Source organism: Mycteria americana, chromosome 2, assembly GCF_035582795.1.
Source record: "Mycteria americana isolate JAX WOST 10 ecotype Jacksonville Zoo and Gardens chromosome 2, USCA_MyAme_1.0, whole genome shotgun sequence".
Taxonomy (NCBI): domain Eukaryota; kingdom Metazoa; phylum Chordata; class Aves; order Ciconiiformes; family Ciconiidae; genus Mycteria; species Mycteria americana.
The window spans coordinates 125,414,356-125,431,061 of NC_134366.1; positions in this window are offsets into that span (position 1 = coordinate 125,414,356).

The following is a 16,706-nucleotide window of genomic DNA, read 5'->3' on the forward strand; positions in this document are numbered from 1 at the left end:
CCCATACTTAGAGGTCTCAGTGTTTACATCAGTGCAAGCAGGTCTTGCATCTAGTTGTGTTTGAAATTCCTTGAGTCAGAAATCTCTTTTTGTGTCTAGAATGGTGTAAAAGGGTTTCAGAACTGGGCTCACATCATTTGCAGAATAATGTCTTCCACATTTTTAATTACTATACAGATTTACTTTACATGTGGGGGAAGAAAAAACACTGATGGAAGTTGAAGTTGCCAACACCAGTTTGAGTGATCTACCAGATTTCTCCAGATGTGGAAAGCTACTTGTTCTCATCTGCTCTAGCCATAAGATTACATTGATTCTAAACAGAACCTGGACGCCAGATTTATTAGTCAACAAATCTGGAAGAAGAAAAAGAAATCCCTAAGAAACAGATGCTGATGAGACTGTTTAGAAAAAGGTTTGTTTATTGTTAAAGAGCAGACAGTGCAACAAGGCACTCACATGTATGGAGGTGAACCTTTTTATTTCCTTTTTGGTAACTATTTTAGCACCCATTGCCTTCTTCAGTTTCCTTTTGTGTTCCTTTTGTCATTGTTTTCTAATTCCATGTTCTCAGGATGGCTGGTTCACAGGAGGCTTTTAATCTTTTGGCTAGGTGTTGTAATTATTTGAAAACAAATTAGATATAGCTAAACTGAAGGACAAGAGAATTAAGAGACATGTCTGAGGTCACACGATAGGTTAACAGCTAATCACAGTTTGAATCCAGGAACTTCTAGTTATTAGACTTTTGTTGCAATTGACTGTGTTGTCTCCTGCAACTCTAGAGTGCTATAATATCACTTGAAAATTGATGTAAGGGTTGCATAGGTGAAAATTAAAACTGTGGTCAGGAGAAAAAAATTGAGTTATCGGGAATCACTAACAAGCATCCAACACTGATCACTTCTTAAACAAAAAGACTGGACTCTGCTGAGATATATTTGATACCCCCAGAACAATTAATCAACTCTCAGAAGTGGCAAGTGTCAGTAATAATATCTTACCTGCGGATCACTGAATACCCAGTGAAGACTGTGCTTGTGATAAAAATCTTTCTTCTTTTTGTTTCCTTGGTGGAATATGCTGGCATTTACTGCTCTGCTGCGAATGTTATGTGGGAGAAATTCTGGAAGAAGGCAGAGTACTGCTCTCCTTCACCTGTTTCCTTCCAATTAAACCTCCATGGATTTATGTCTTAATAAAACAGCAGTTATACTTTTTTTTTTCAATTCATCTTTGCTGTTAAAAACCACTACTCCAAATATAATAGGTATTGTCTGCAATTGCTTAAATTGGGCATAAACATTTATTGCCTCCCTAGCTAACAAATGCAACCTTGCCGTTCATAAGAATAAGGAAAATTCTACTCAAGGTCAAGTGACCTGATGTTTTCAGGCAGCCTCATTACCCACATTAGCACTGTAGAAGATGAGGCAGAACATCTGGTAGTGCCATAAAAATGATAGAAATGTATTATTTGCTTTAGCTCTTCATGCCGACATTGAGCCTGTGCTCACATTTTGGGTCAATGTTCTGAAGAACTGCTAGAGTCTCAGTGTTTAAGGTTTAGCTCAAAAGGTTTCTTGGTCTCTGCAATTCCCTATGTCTGAAACAAAATCATGGGGATACCAAAACTGGCATCTCTTGCTGCTTGCCAGCACTATTGGATTTCAGGCAGAGATGACTTAACCAATCTGATATGCATTTTGTCTCATGCATCTGACACCTGGGAGGTGTTTATTGGAGAGCTATCAGTATTCTTCTGTCACCGTGTCTATCAATGAAGTTTGCGCCCCACAACGAGAATGAGTTACAAAACTGGAAGAAGAGAGGATGCTTGGCAGCATGACAATTTCTGCACTCCTCTATTGCTGCCCTCTGATGAGTTTCTGCCCCAGCGGCTTTGCAGTATGCCTTTCAGACTCTTTGGAGGGCAAGGAAGGGCAGCAGCATCTCACCAACCCCTGCAGGAGGAACCCCTCTAGCTCATTTGAGGTGCACGAGTGGAATTTACTCGGCTCCTTGTTTTTTTGCCTGACTCCAACCCTGATAAGAGTAGTTCTGGGTCTATTTTGCCTCAGTGGGTTATGATCACACACTGACAGCTGAAAGACATTGCTTTCTGGCTTTGCATTCCTCCTGAAGTCTGACACGTCTGAGGTGTGGAAGGAGGGAAGTGCAAGATCTGGCTCTCCAGCTCCTTGTCATATGGAAACGCTGCTGTTCAGAGTATCTTTAGTACAGAACTTAGAGGAGCTTCCCCTCCCTTTGAGGCAGAAGAGTGGTGCTGGGCTGAAAAGCTGCCTGAAATACATGTACAGCATGGTCCATCTACACAGTATGACTGCTTTGTATCCCATTAGCACTCCTGTTCATTTCAGTACAGTGCCAATGTCTCTATTCAGCATTCAGGAATGCCTGCTGCAGGTGCTATGATTGTCAAAAGCTGGACCTTTTGTGATAAAAAGATCCCAGAAACCCAGTCACTCCCAGAAGCTCCAGAATTAAGGTAATGAAAACAGAAGGATATCTACCAAAGGGTTGCTGTGGTGTATGCTGTGTTGGTCTGGACCTGTGATGTAGAAGGTAGCCAAGAAAACAGGGAAGAGCCTGGTGGGGAAGTGTCAGACTCCCCCATGCAACTGGTCCTCTCCCACTCCCACCCATTCCTTCCTGACCTGCATGTTTTCAGCTAAAGTGTTTAATCCTCCAGTGAAAATATTTCAGCCTCAGTTATCATACTGCTGGGGCCAGGGATAATAAACACAAGCTCTACACACTTCTGGTGACCAGCTTGAAACCACTGCAGACAACAGAGTGTAGAAACAACACAGTGATTAACAGTGGGCAATGCTGCCCTTGCCAAGGTAGCCTTAGTGGAGTTCCATGCTGAGATGTGAAACCAGGATAATCTAAACCCACCACTTCACTCCCTATGCTGTGTTGCCTTAGCACACTTCCTTGCCTGTATTTTAAAGTCCTTGCAATTCAGAGTAATTTAAAACCTCATCAGTACTCACTAGAGGGTTGGGGTTTAGAACCTCAGTCAATTAAGTCCATGTAGATGAGTAATAGGAGTAAAACTCACAGTTTTCAGTGCAGAAAAAGAAAGAAAAAAGAAGAAAAAAGATTCTATAGCCTAGCTATTCAAAAGCAATTATATTTTTAGTTACACGGAGAGACATTTTCAGGCTTCTAATTGCTCCAAATCTATCTGCTAAAGAGTCATTACATTCCGTTTTAACCCCTCTCTGACATCAGGAACTAATGCTGTAATTGAACTGTGTCACCAGTGATCTCAGTTCAAAATCATTAGTAGAGTTGTTCTTTTTCATATTTGCTCTAACATTACTGCTCATTGCCTACAGGCATGGGGCCAGATTTGCTGCCAGCATATGTGGGTACAACACCACTGAGATCGGTGCTGTTGTGTCCAATTAGGCCTGTGATGAGGCTGGCCCCATGTGCTATGAGCCTTCATTAACCAATATATTCCCATTACAGGCTGTGTTCTGTTCACCCAACTACATCTTCTTAAACATGTGGCAACGCAGTAGAATAAAACTCAGTAACACCATGCTTTTGAATTGTCCCCCTTTTTTTTTTATGTCATAACCCCATTTGGGGGCAGTTTCATATCCACACAGATGATTCTGATTTCACATGCAGAGAATAAAGGAACAATACTTTAAAATAATTTGGGCTGCAGTGTGCTCTCAGAATTGTGATACGTTGTTGATATTACTGTGTGTATGTAAAACACCCTGGGATCATCTTCCTCTCCACAGACCTTATTTGAAGAATGAAAGAAACTAAATCAGAATAATTATAGTAAACATGTTAATAAGGTTACATGCAGTTTACTTATCAAATTAAAGTACAGGGGTTTTTGTACTTCTAAAAAAGAAACATTAAATGTCAGGGATGTTGCTAAATGCAGGCCTGGAAAGTGATATTTAACCATATACAGTATGATAGTTATTGGCAACCGATAATGTGAGTCCTATAGCAATCCTTTAATTAAGATTCTACCCACATTTCTACTTTAAACCCTGCCATAAAAATATGCTCTGTACTATAATTTGGAATACAGATCTTAGCACAGCAATGATTTTTTTGGTTTGTTTTGTTTTTAATTCCAAAAAATCATTCAGCCATTTTATAGCAGAGAAAGATAAAGAGTAAGCTGGAAGTTTCCAAGCCCTCAGTTATGATCTTACACAACTCATCTGAGCCCCAGATTAATGCTCACAAATGCAATAACTCAATCTCATTCCCATGGCATTAGACAGCTTAGAGCCCAGCATTTAGTCAGCGGGTACTGGAAGAGTTTGCTTGTGGCAGTGTCTATCAAACCAGTTGATTCATAACCTGCCTTGCTACTTTGCGCACATGTTGACCAGATAGATGTAATCATTTATGACCTAACTCTGCTTGCGTGCCCCCTTGATAGAGCGTACACCATTTAGCTGCGTTAGCACATACTGCAAAGCTCTTGTCAGTACTACTTAACTGGCTTGAGTACAACCATGCAACCAACCTTTGCAGGGGCAGAGCTGGCTCATATCTCATTAGTGCAGGGGACAGGAGAAGGTGGTTTGTGACCATGTACATATGACTGCATAGACAGCGCCCAAGGAGAAACTGCTTTCTGGGCCAAACTGTGGCCCATGACCTGTTAGAAGTGTTACATTGAGACGAGCAGCCCCATTTCCAATTTTACCTACCTCATATTGAAAGCAGGCTCCCTGGGGACAGAAAACTTGAGCTTGTATCTGGGCCAAGATCCAGGTTAACTAGGTCACCACCGTGACTGTGCCACCTGCAGTCAGCTCAGCTCCCAGGGGACAAGCAAATCACAGAATCACAGAATCACAGAATTGTGTAGGTTGGAAAAGACCTTTAAGATCATCGAGTCCAACCGTAAACCTAACACTACCAAGACCACCACTACACCATGTCCCTAAGATTATGAATTGATTATGTGGGCACATTGATTATGCACCCACAATGCCATGTGGTGGCAGCCACGGTGTCACACGTGCTTCGAACACCGCTGCCAAGGGAAACAGTCCTGCTCTGCCCCGACTCCAGCAGCTGGAACAGCTCCTTCCTCTCTGTGGAGAGGCCATCAGTGCTAGTGAAGGCACACAGCGGCGTGGAGTGGGGAACTGCTCCTGGGTAAAACTAACCTGGGGTGGAGGCGGGGGGAAGAGAGAGAGAGAAAAGAACTGGTTAGTTTTAACCTGCTTGGGTTCCCAATCTTATTCCCCTCCAGCCACATGAACACTTACAGCATCATCCACGAGCACACGCTGGTGCCAGCACAACGGGGGAGTGACCGGAGCGTGGGAGCTGTGGAGAGCGCAGGGTAACTTGTTACAGCACCGCTGGCTGGCGGCAGTTTCAGGTGTACGGGGAACTACAGCTGGGAAATTCAGGCACAGGGGTTTAGTGATGACCAGCATCACTCCCTAAGCTACTGTGTCTGCTTTGAGAACTCAGTTTTTGACTCAGTCTATGGTCAGTACATAACAGCTTTTGTAATTTTGAGGAAGTAGCAGCATTAGAAATTACTAACATCCTGAACCTTTGGACTAGCTCAACCTGTATACACATGCTGCTTTCTCTGAAGCTTAATAAGAGTTTTTACGTCATTATTACACAATTTTATCTAAATTTACATCCGTTTTATTATTATATTACTACCAAATCAATAATATGATCTATTTTCAGTATTTACTTAGCATAATAAAAACCGAAAAAAATAACTAAAACCAAAATAAAAACCATTTCCCAAGCACAAATGGAATTAATAGACTCTAAAGACTCCATACTCCCGGCTCCTTTCGCTTTAGGTAGGCAGTAGCCTGAGCTTTTCTAAAGCGCTCAGTACCACTTTAGCTTAGCTCCACAAGCTCAGAACCCACCCACATAAACGTCCCTGACCTTTTCATGGCAACTGGAGGGAGGCTGTGTGAAACGCTCCTACCAGCGCTCTCCCCAGCATGCCACAGACCTGCTTTCCCCCCACTTTCCTCCTTCACCCAAAAGGTACCTTCACTTCAGCAGTACCAAATGCGTCCAGATCACACAGGAGGCAAGACACTAGTATAAATACCGATTATTCTTATTAGCTGTTGGAGAATAATCATTATCATTACATTTCCAAAATTAGGTTCCACGGTAATGTCTTCCTGTGGTGCCCTTTATATTAAACCATAGAGGTTTAATCTGCAACTACAGTTTTTCTTGCTTCTGTGGGATTATTTTATTGCCTTAATGTTCCTCTAATAGATGGTATTTTTGGCATGTGAAATGATGAGTGTGTATTGTAAACCAATTAGATTTTATTTAAAAAAAATTGTGATAGGCAATGGAAAAATCTCATGAAGCACCGAGAAATGTTTGAATTTCTTGATAGTTCCTGCCTTCAGATACTGTGCTGTTTAGCCAATCTGCTGAACCATTGGAACAGTCTTATTTTTAGATTATATGGCTCCTGTGCTAACAGTTTTCCTGCTCTGTAGAACTAATTACCATCCCATACACTATTGTACATACCTTCAGCTTAAATCAAAAGTTAGATTTATTCAGTGATTCTTTCTAAAGGAACAGGAGACAAAGAGATGCATGCCCTTGGACTAATTTTATCCTGTGGAAAATTTCATTTTACCTACCTTCATATTTTAAAGAGTTAATTTCCATTTTGACTGTGTTTTATTAATAGGCCACTGGAAGCTTATAAACACTTCAAGGCTTTTAAGATTGTGTTTTTGCGAAAATGATTAATTATGCAGTGTTATGGATTATGATGCCCTCTTTTCCATGGTTTCCGGACTTCTTGCTTGTTGTCATGTAGCTCCAACAGTTTGATGAACACAGGAATATTTTTTTGCCTGTTTGTTCTAAAAGAAAGTGTGATTCTTTATAAAGTACATATTGCAAACTGAAAATCTGCCACTCACACAGTCAGGTTGTCCTGTGGTGCATATCATATACAACTGCTCGACACTTTTTTAATGACTAGTTTAGTACTTGTTCAAAACCCCAGACTATCAGCTGCAGAGATTGACAAGCTTAAATCCAGCAGGGACAGTGGCAATCATCAAGACTGATTTCCCACACAATACAGACCATATACATTCCCTCACTAATTCTTCCAAAGGAGAGAATTTTTCTTCCTGGAGCATGAGAGCTATTTTATCTATGAGACAGCAAAGGGACAGTGTCACCTTCTACCGTGTTGCCTCATTTTTTGCTGAAATGATGTCTGAATAGTTTCTTTACAAAAGTAATTCTTAGATACTTTATGGATCATGTGAACTGGAGCTGAGTAAATCTTGAAACAGGGATGTCTTCTGGAGAGTATCAATTTCAATTCTTAATTAATATAGACAGTGTGTCCCAGCTCTCCTAGCATAGACATACCTTTTCTACTGTCTTCCTGAGAATATCACAGGGAGTGACTTTATTCCCAGGAATATTAGTGCTTTTCTCAATACGCAGACACTCAGAGAAATTGCACTTTTGACTTAATTGCAAATTCCCACATCAGAGACCTGATCTAACAGGCCTACTTTACCCTGCTTGGAGGACACCCCCGCACTGCAACGAAACAGTTTTTCAAATGCAGGCAGGGAACAACGGATATGCCAGGAATTGTGCACCGATGTTGTCTGTCTGTAGGGCGGCCTGATGGCCAAGTGCATTCAGGAGCCCTGGGGCTGCTTCACTGATGAGGCACCAACAGAAAGATGTGCTGATCATGAAGAATCACATTCTGACCTGTCCATCCATGTAGAGAAGCATGGTGGGGAGGAAGAGAAATGCCTTGTTCCCTCGGGGATATTTTCTTGTTACAGGAGACCAGCAATCTATATCTTGTGCAGTAAACAGGCAGACACGGGTGCCCATTCCTCTTGTCCCTAATATAGCGGCAAGCCCAACTGAGCTTGCACGAACAAGAAAATAGATGAGCCTAGGAGGCAAAAATGACCTATCTCCTCTCTAGTCTGGGAGTGGGGGTGGAAGGGGCTGCTGTGACCTGCAGCCTGGCGTGCACTTTGCACGCCGAGCTGGACAGCCACATGAGGCCTTTCCTCCAGGGACACTGGGAGATGCAATTCTTATCTGCCATGAATAGTTAGCACGGAAACAAACCATTTACTTAGTTTCATGGCTAAAATGCAGTAGCTATGCCCACCATCACTTCTCTGTTAGGATCTGCCATACCAATTCATAATCACGCTTTGACTTTTCTTTGTGCTTTCCACCCTTATTCTTGGAGCGGTTTGCGCACGTTGATGAACCCTACCCCGCACGAAAGGCAGGGGACAGTATCAACCCCGTGTTAGAGAAGGGCGAGGCAAAGTATGCTGACCAAAAGAGTGTGGACATGTGTCATCTTTTACCTACACCTAAGCCGACAGAAGGAGCTACTGCAGCTTACCCGGTGCCCCAGGCGAATCACCACTCTCCCGTCAGAAGCTACCGCTCCTGCAGGCTGCCTCGGCTGCTCACGGCAAAGCTCCCCAACCCATTTCAGCCTGAACAAGCGGGTCTTGCTTAAGAGGGCGGTGAGTAAATCTCTGCTAGCCCAGCTGGATTCAAGTACGTTCCCGAAGGCCGCTGAGGCTGGATTGCCTCTGGCAAGGATGGGTAGCTAGGAGGCAGGGTCGGGCTGGTAACCTTTTCAGCTGGCACTGCTGCATCTGGAAAAAGGACGTGTGCTCACACAGTGACTTGCCCAGGGTCAGACTGTGGCGTAAACAGACTTACAGTTGCTTTAGTTAATAAACAAAAGATAAGCACGGGGAAGGCAGGAGAAAGTTCACAGCAGAAATTCTACAGTGCAGTAAAAAGAGAAGATACAAGAAAAGCCAAGGCGAATAACAGTTTTCTTTGTTAGAATAAAGTCTCTTATTCAATATTAGACGAAAGCACCTTTTCTGTGATTCTTCACTTTTTGCAACAAAGTCTTTACACAAACAACTCCTAGTTTTATGAGGCAGCAACCAAACAATCCTCCAAAACTGTCAGACAGTGATAATTAAAGCCGCTATTGAGGAGACTGGATTTGAACCCCCACTTGACAGGGGGAGAGCATTATGCAGTACCCTGCACTCCCTCTGCATCATACAGCCTTTCCGTTGCAATGAACTCACTAAAAATGAAAGTTAAATCACATCAGACAAACACATAATGAGCTTGTGCTGCAATGTTTAATAAGTTAATCAAGTATGTTAAAGATACATATTTACAAGAAAGGAATTTGACTCGAAATCAAGTCAGGAAACAACAAAGGCTAGTAATAAGAACAGCTTTGCATTGACAAAGTCCAGATGAATATGAGATAATTTGGGCATCAAAAAGAGAACAGAGAAACTGGTAATAGATGGAGCTATGAAGAAGAGCTGAATTTCACAGCACATCCAATTACAAAAGTCATTACTGATGGGAATAGCAAAACAACTTGTCTATACAGGATATGAGTAGAATTCAGTGGATTAAATTGTCTAAATCTGTACCACATTTCATATTTATTTTTAAAAGTGGCTTGATACTGTGGAATTTGTATCTGAATCCCAAAGTCTTAGAACATCTGGAATGTCTCAGGTTTTTGGTTGGTTCATTAGAAATTGAGGCAGTTGTGAGGTTAGGGTTTCAAACTTTGTTTCCCCTGTACAACATAAAGCATGTTTGGAGTTGCTCGGGTAAAGGTTTCTGTTTTTCTGGTCAATTCTCATGTCTTCAAAAATAAAATGACTGGAGTAGAATCATCCCACTTTAAAAGCCCCAGTTTTAGATAAGAAACGGCACCCTCTCTTGATCTCTTCAAAACTGTGAGACTCATTTAGATGGCTGAAAATGAAGGAAGACCAAAGTGCATCCCAACTGGGACTTAGTGACATGACTTTCAGTGAAGAGATTTTGTAATGAATAGAAAACCCATTTTATTTCTATTTTCTTTCTTTTAGAGAGGAAAATTATTGGGCCTCTCTGTGTTTAGAGTTTAGAGGTCCTAATTTCCAAAGCTGGGGGGGAAAGAACCAGTAAGCCTCATTGCAATACTGCGTAAGTGTGAAAAAAATTGGGTTTTTTTCAGTGACATCAGTGTGCTGTACAGATGAAGGGTGAACCTGGAGGTGCTGCAAGGCACAGTGGCCTCCCTTGTTATTGCCCTGCTATGCTGCACTCCTGTCCCTTCAACTGTTGTTGATTCAAGGTGGCACGTTCACAGGGTGCAGTGTCACGCTGTGTGAGGACACTAGCTGGGATCGGAAAGCTGTATGGCTATGTGAGTCCACAGCATCTATTTGTCTGCACTCAGTGACATACTGATGCAGGAATATTGCTTCCAGTTCTGGTGCTAGCTTGAACTAAGCCTGAATAAAATGTCCCTGAGCTCAGACGTAGACCTATTATATTGTGTAACCCATTTATTTGGGTGCATTATGTCCATCGCCTCCCCATGCCCAAATCCTTCATAGTCCCTCAGCAATGTGTAATGTCTATTACTGTTTAACATCTGTTTGGCTGACTGGTTGCACCCTCTTTGCTCAAAGGCATGCTCCCCAGAGTCAGCTGGAAATGGGCTTTAAATGTTTGTTTAAAGAATCTGCACTCTCTTTCTTCAAAATCTTTTGCCTTCCTAAATTTTCTTAGATTGATTCTCGATGGTAGTAATTCAAACTCAGAATTCAGTAGTTCTCAACCATTTTGAATTTTTGCATATAGTTTCTTACCGAAATACATGCTTTTTAATTTAGTAACCTGGCTTTGTTTTGCAACATTTGTTGTCCATAAATATCCGTTGAGCATCTTGTATGAGTAATTCCCAGAATGCGGGCTGTTCTCAAGCAACGTGCTCTTGGTTACTTGAGCTTTGCAACTGGTTACCTGAATGGCAGAGCCTGTTTCCGCTCCCTCATTGGAGGGCAGCAATGTTGCAATCTGCACAGTAAAGAGTAAAAGACCTCTTTAGATACCCAAGTTTATTTATGCTTGAGTCCTTGACACTCCGAAGGACTGATCTGCTTTTCAAGGTTAACACTTTTTAACAAAGTGTGACTGCTGCCTAATATTTTATTTCTGAAATTCAACTTTACCTGTATTAGAGGTTGCACTAACAGCTACTAGCCTTTCATCGGAAGGCTAAACATCTAGCTGAAGGACAAAAGACAGTGTGACAGTGCTTGAATGGTTAATAATGTTTTTCTCTAGTAAACTTCATAACCCAGGTGTTAAAACCACTTGGAGCCCTAAATGACGACTCTTGTTAACCCACCATGTCTCATCGTCAGTGGCTTTCAAATGACAGCTTCATAAAATCCCACCTAAGACCAGCAGCCAGCAGGGTAGATCATCTGATGTCTCCGAAAGGTTTTGGTTAGGCTGCTTTTGACGGCCAGAATTCAGCGTGCCTCAGACCCTGGCAGAGAGGGAGACGCAAGCGACTGTCTGCGTAAAGGAACAGAAGGTTTCCTAGTGCTGCTTCTCTCTTCCTTTGCTTCTTTCCCGTTCTCATCTCAAGGGCTACTTTCGCTTGGTCTTTCTGACAGGTGCACTTTTGCCTCCCAGTTCTTCTCTCATCAGTTGTTCTGCTTTTTAGAGTAAAACACATAGACTAGGTGGCAAGGGGACATTTCGTGGACTTCAGGGAACATCTTTTTCCTTCAGGGTTAACCTTGTTGCACACACTGAGGCTTTCCTGTACTGTCCTTGGCTCCTTTTTTTTACTTTCTCTACACTGAAAAGCTTAGCCTCAAAGTGCATTTTTCTCTCAGCTCTCGCAGCAGGAAAAAAGCAGCCGTGCCATAGCTTTATTTTTTAAATTTCTTCCAATTGTTGGAGAGACTATTTCTTTGACTGGCTGTCTATGTCTAGCTAATAAATAACAAAATAATAATAAAGCAGTTTAGCACGTTGAATATCTGTGCGAGGCATGCACTTCATCCTGAGTCTTTTCTCCTCTTCATATGCTCCTGTTTAGTCCCTGTTATTGTTCACTCAGCATTTTATAATAACAGGCGTATAAACATTATAGAACCGTGCAGCTGGAGCATGCCTGAATGCAAATTACCTCACACAGGAAATTGTGTAATGCACTCAGTACCTGAAAATAAAGATCCAGATAATGAAAATGGAGATAGTTCTCTGGATGGAATTACGCTAATTTACAGCAGCCAAGGATTTGCCTATGCATATGCCTCAACAAGCTAGTGAAAAACAGCTTGTCCTGTTCATAATTGACATCTTTCTTGGCACCGTTCTTCCCACTCCCCCCAAAATTAGATGTAAATTGCCCCCCTTCCCTCAGGACTGAAATACTGGGGCTTGGGGGATTTGAATTGGACGTGGTTTAGGTATAAAATGGTTTTAAGAGCACAGATGTGTCAATCCAGCACAAAGGTTAAATTTCTTCAGGGAGAGAAAGCTCTACAGTCCTGTACCTTGCCTTGAACTGATATGTCCTGCAGATAAAATGCCAGAGAGTTCAGAAGGTAAGGAGCAGATTTAGAAAATTGTAATGAAGGGAAGACAGGCTCTTTGGCAAGCAGTTGATGCGGCGTAGCTACTGGAAAAAGCAAGTCAATTGAACTATGATGACAGAAACTGAGTCCTTCTCAGTAATTCCTTTCTCTGCCTGTCCTTTACAAAATTTAGAAGGGATTATTATGTCCCCTGAACAACTAATAAAAGCAGACCTAAAATTAATTAATTTTACAGCGTCCTTTCACAGAGCAAATGAGTTTTGCACCAAAGACCCCCAAACAGTTTCTGTTTTGGATGTGGCAAATGGAAGTAACAAATACTGCAGAGAGAATAGATTGGGCTAAAGTTCCCGTACAGAGATTTTGCTTATACTGAGTATGTGCTTCGTTTTAATTACTGCTTTATGAAAAACTCCAGTTGCCTCACATACCATACAAACCTTAAGGAAGCATTTGTAGTGTGTCTTGCCCTTCAGTTTCCCTCGCAGAAAATGTTGATCCATCTGCCTGAAGAGTCATTGAGGTTCTGAATCAACGCAAGGAAGGAATGGCGAATACCCCGTGCCTTACATCTTGAGTGGCTATTTACACCTCAACAGAAGCAGACTAAATCAAAATGACACTTTTTGATACTTTGAGTTATGCAAATTGTTCCACAAGGGGTAATACCAGCACAGAATGAGGTCCAGAGACCCACAGGAAAAGACTTGCACAGTAATTAAATGCGAGCTGAGTGAAAGGCTGCTGGTAATTCATAGGGCGAAGGGCTAAAAGTCTTCATTTTGCAGCATGTGGAGGAACACTCAGGAACAAGGCAGTTACTCAGAGCAAAACACAGCCTTCACATAAACCTTTAAAGACATTGCACAGGCACTTGCAATGAAAGAGCTATATGATAGCAGAAGATATCATTCTACCGTCTCACAAAAAAATTCTCACACCTTTAATATCATATGAGTGGAGATGTCTCCAACTGATAGGCATGAATTCTTCTGTACCAATTTGCCTGGAGCATTATCACCCTTGGCTCATTGTGACAGCAATAAAAAGCATATTGTACACAAACTAATGCACACAGCAAGTTCCACTGCATGTTGGGAAACATAATATCTGTCAGCATAACACCCCTCCATCATGTCCCCAGTCTTATTTTATTTTCATCAGTTTTGTCAAAAACCACGAGTTCATCCACAGTCTAAGAGGGAGTTTGCATGTTAAGAAAACAGAATTAAGTTCAGAAGCTACATGATACTACAGACAACCAGTATCCAAGTAATATCTCATCTATCTCAAAATGTAGTAGAAGACTAATTAGAAAAATACTTAAAACAGTGCACTTCAAAACTAAGTCTTCAGCACTGTGTAAATAATATTCAGTCGTGGCATCCCTCAGTCTGACCTGAAAAATAACTGCCTGAAGGTTCAGCAGGACTTGTCTCTTCATTATTCAACACCATTGCTACTCCTTCCCCAAACAGAGATAAAAGTGAGCTAGAGAAAAAAAAAGGAAAAGCCTATGCAATTGTGCTCTTGAATGTCTGTCTGGGTTTCTTGGTAACATGACATCAGTGGTGTGAACATATTGGTTTAAATTCCTTCAGTGGTCATCGAGTGGAAAGTGCAGAAAGGTCAGGGTAGCACAAAGCTAATACTGATTCTATTATTATTTTTGTCCCTATTAGCTCCCTAACAGGAAGAAACTGCTACCTCAACCCCAATGAAGAGCAAGAGAGGAGCAGGGCATCTTTCTGAGCTTGTGCTCCCTGACACATTCATCATTTTGGTTTATTTCAGAAGACTCCTTTAGCTATACTGCACTATACACCAAGACACTTCAGCTGGCTTTTGGGGTGAACTTTGTATTATATTATACTGTATTGTAGTATATTGAAAAGTGCATCTATTTCAAGCTGTATGGAGGTCAGCAGAGGAAGACGTTATTAAAAAGATTTGAAGAATGGTATGAAAAGCATGGCATGTTTCAGGGTTCTGCTGCAGTCCGGAATGCTTTAACATTTACACACAAATTGGGTGTGATAAACAAGAGCAATCATATGGCTAAGATGAGGGGGCAATCACTAGGAGAGGCAGCAAGACTCATTGCAAGATCAAAGCTAATGTCCCTCCATCCGTGGGGAAATTTGAGGAATGTGAAGTCAGAAATTTGAATATGGGATTTTTCTCCTGGGTGCCATCAAATTCCTGTTCTGTTTCACTTGATTGAATGGGATCTGCATCAGGGACTTCCTATATTCCTGCCTAATCAGGTGAAAACACAGTAAAAGATGTGAGTAGCCGTCTGTAGGGAACAATTTCTGGGCAACAGATAGGAGCACACATTTGCCTTGCTATAAACTGATTCAGCCTGGAATTCATCACCCATCCTGAGGCCCTGCTCCAAAATTCATTGTGATGGATTATATATGCCATTACCAGAAACATCTGAGAACATGTCAGATGTGGGCTACGTTTATCAGCACAAATACAAATATCCTTTGTTACAATGGATCTCATGCCTGTTCTAGGCTAGAAGTAAGAGTGATCGCTGCAACATCTTGGTTTTTCAGATGCTTTCACAGAGGGAACGCAAAGAAGTTCAGGAATGAAAGTTTTATTGGGTTTTTTTATTCTTTAGTTGGGAAAGGAGGCATAGGCCAATGAAAATAGATGTCCCATAAGACCAGATATGAAATGAGCCCAATTCAATCAGTCACAGAAGGGTTATTCCAGATGGTGGAAAGAACAGGAGGAAAGGATCTACCACCCACTGTGGAGCAATATAGGAGGAGAAAAGAGAGGAAAGAAGCCCTATAGGAGGAAAGAAGCAAAGAATAGGCTGAATTTGAGGGGAGGGAGGTCTGACTGTGACTTAGCTGGGTAAGAGAAAAGGTTTTGATTGACTGGAAGATTAAGTGATGTGGAGAAGTTCTCAGGCAGCACCTTTCCGCATAAAGGATAAGTTTTGTTTTCTCCTGTGCTTTGTGCTGGGCATACAGGTGACTCCTCTGTCAGCATGTGAAATAACACCTCAAGACAGCACACAATGTGACTAAACAAAACTTTCAAGACATGGACCCAACAGTAAATACCTACTTTTTTACCTTGTATTCAAAATAAGCGTTGTCTTTGCCATCAGCAACAGCTTATGATGTGGCACCTGTGACCAATTTCCACAAACGAAGACTGTACAGTCATCTCTTTTTGTTTTCAGTCTCTGCAATAGGACTGGGAGATGCAGTGACTTGTAGAATCCCAGCAGCGAGTTTATGAATGATGCATGACACAAAATCTCTCTCTACCTGATGCACAAAAGGAATATCAGACAGGGTTGTGAGACCACTGCTGGGCTGGGCTGCTTGATGTAATATTCAGCTCAGACACAGCCAGGAAAGTCCACCAAGCACACTAGTTTCAAAGTAAATGCATAAAAACACAATGAGAAAAAACAAAGAGATAATATTATTAAGTTGTTTGGCATAGTGGGTTTTTTTTCCCCTCTTCCTCCCTCTCCCTTGCTACCATTCCCTTTCCCAAAGCAGCTGCCTTCACAGATTGGGAAAGAGTAAAAAGTGTTTTCATTACTCCTTAAATACATTCTTTAGAAACATATCTTAGTGAAATATGCCTACTACATTTCCAAGGGAGGTCTTTCACTTAAAACCAGTGATCTGTGACCTTTTTAATAATGAAGTCTCTTCCCATATTGCTCATACTAGTAAAGGGATCTAAGAAACACTGGAAGTTATTTCTATGGTGTAAAAAGAAACCTATCTTTTCTCCAGTCCATACTGCTTTTTTCAGATGAAAGACCAAGAAGCAGTGGCTATATAGGGACTAGTTCATATGTGCATATATCTAACAGGTGGGGGGTTATTTCTTAATTGACCACCAAACATGATCCAAAGCCTAGTGAAGTCAAAAGGTCAAAAGGCATCTTTCAACTTCAAGATATTCTGCATGAAGATTTTATTTACACTATGTTATACATCACTTGGAATTCTAAATTCTAAGTCACAGAAACCTTATCTACAAAATATAGCACAGGAGGTGGAAACTACACTAGACAATAATTTATTTTCTGCTATATATTTCAGCATAGGCAATTATTAGTTACCAAAACCTGTTACTGGTTATCAGGCATCTGTAATGGCCTTTAACTGAATTGCTTGTGCCAATGGAGAGATGAGTATGAGAATCAACACATCTGGC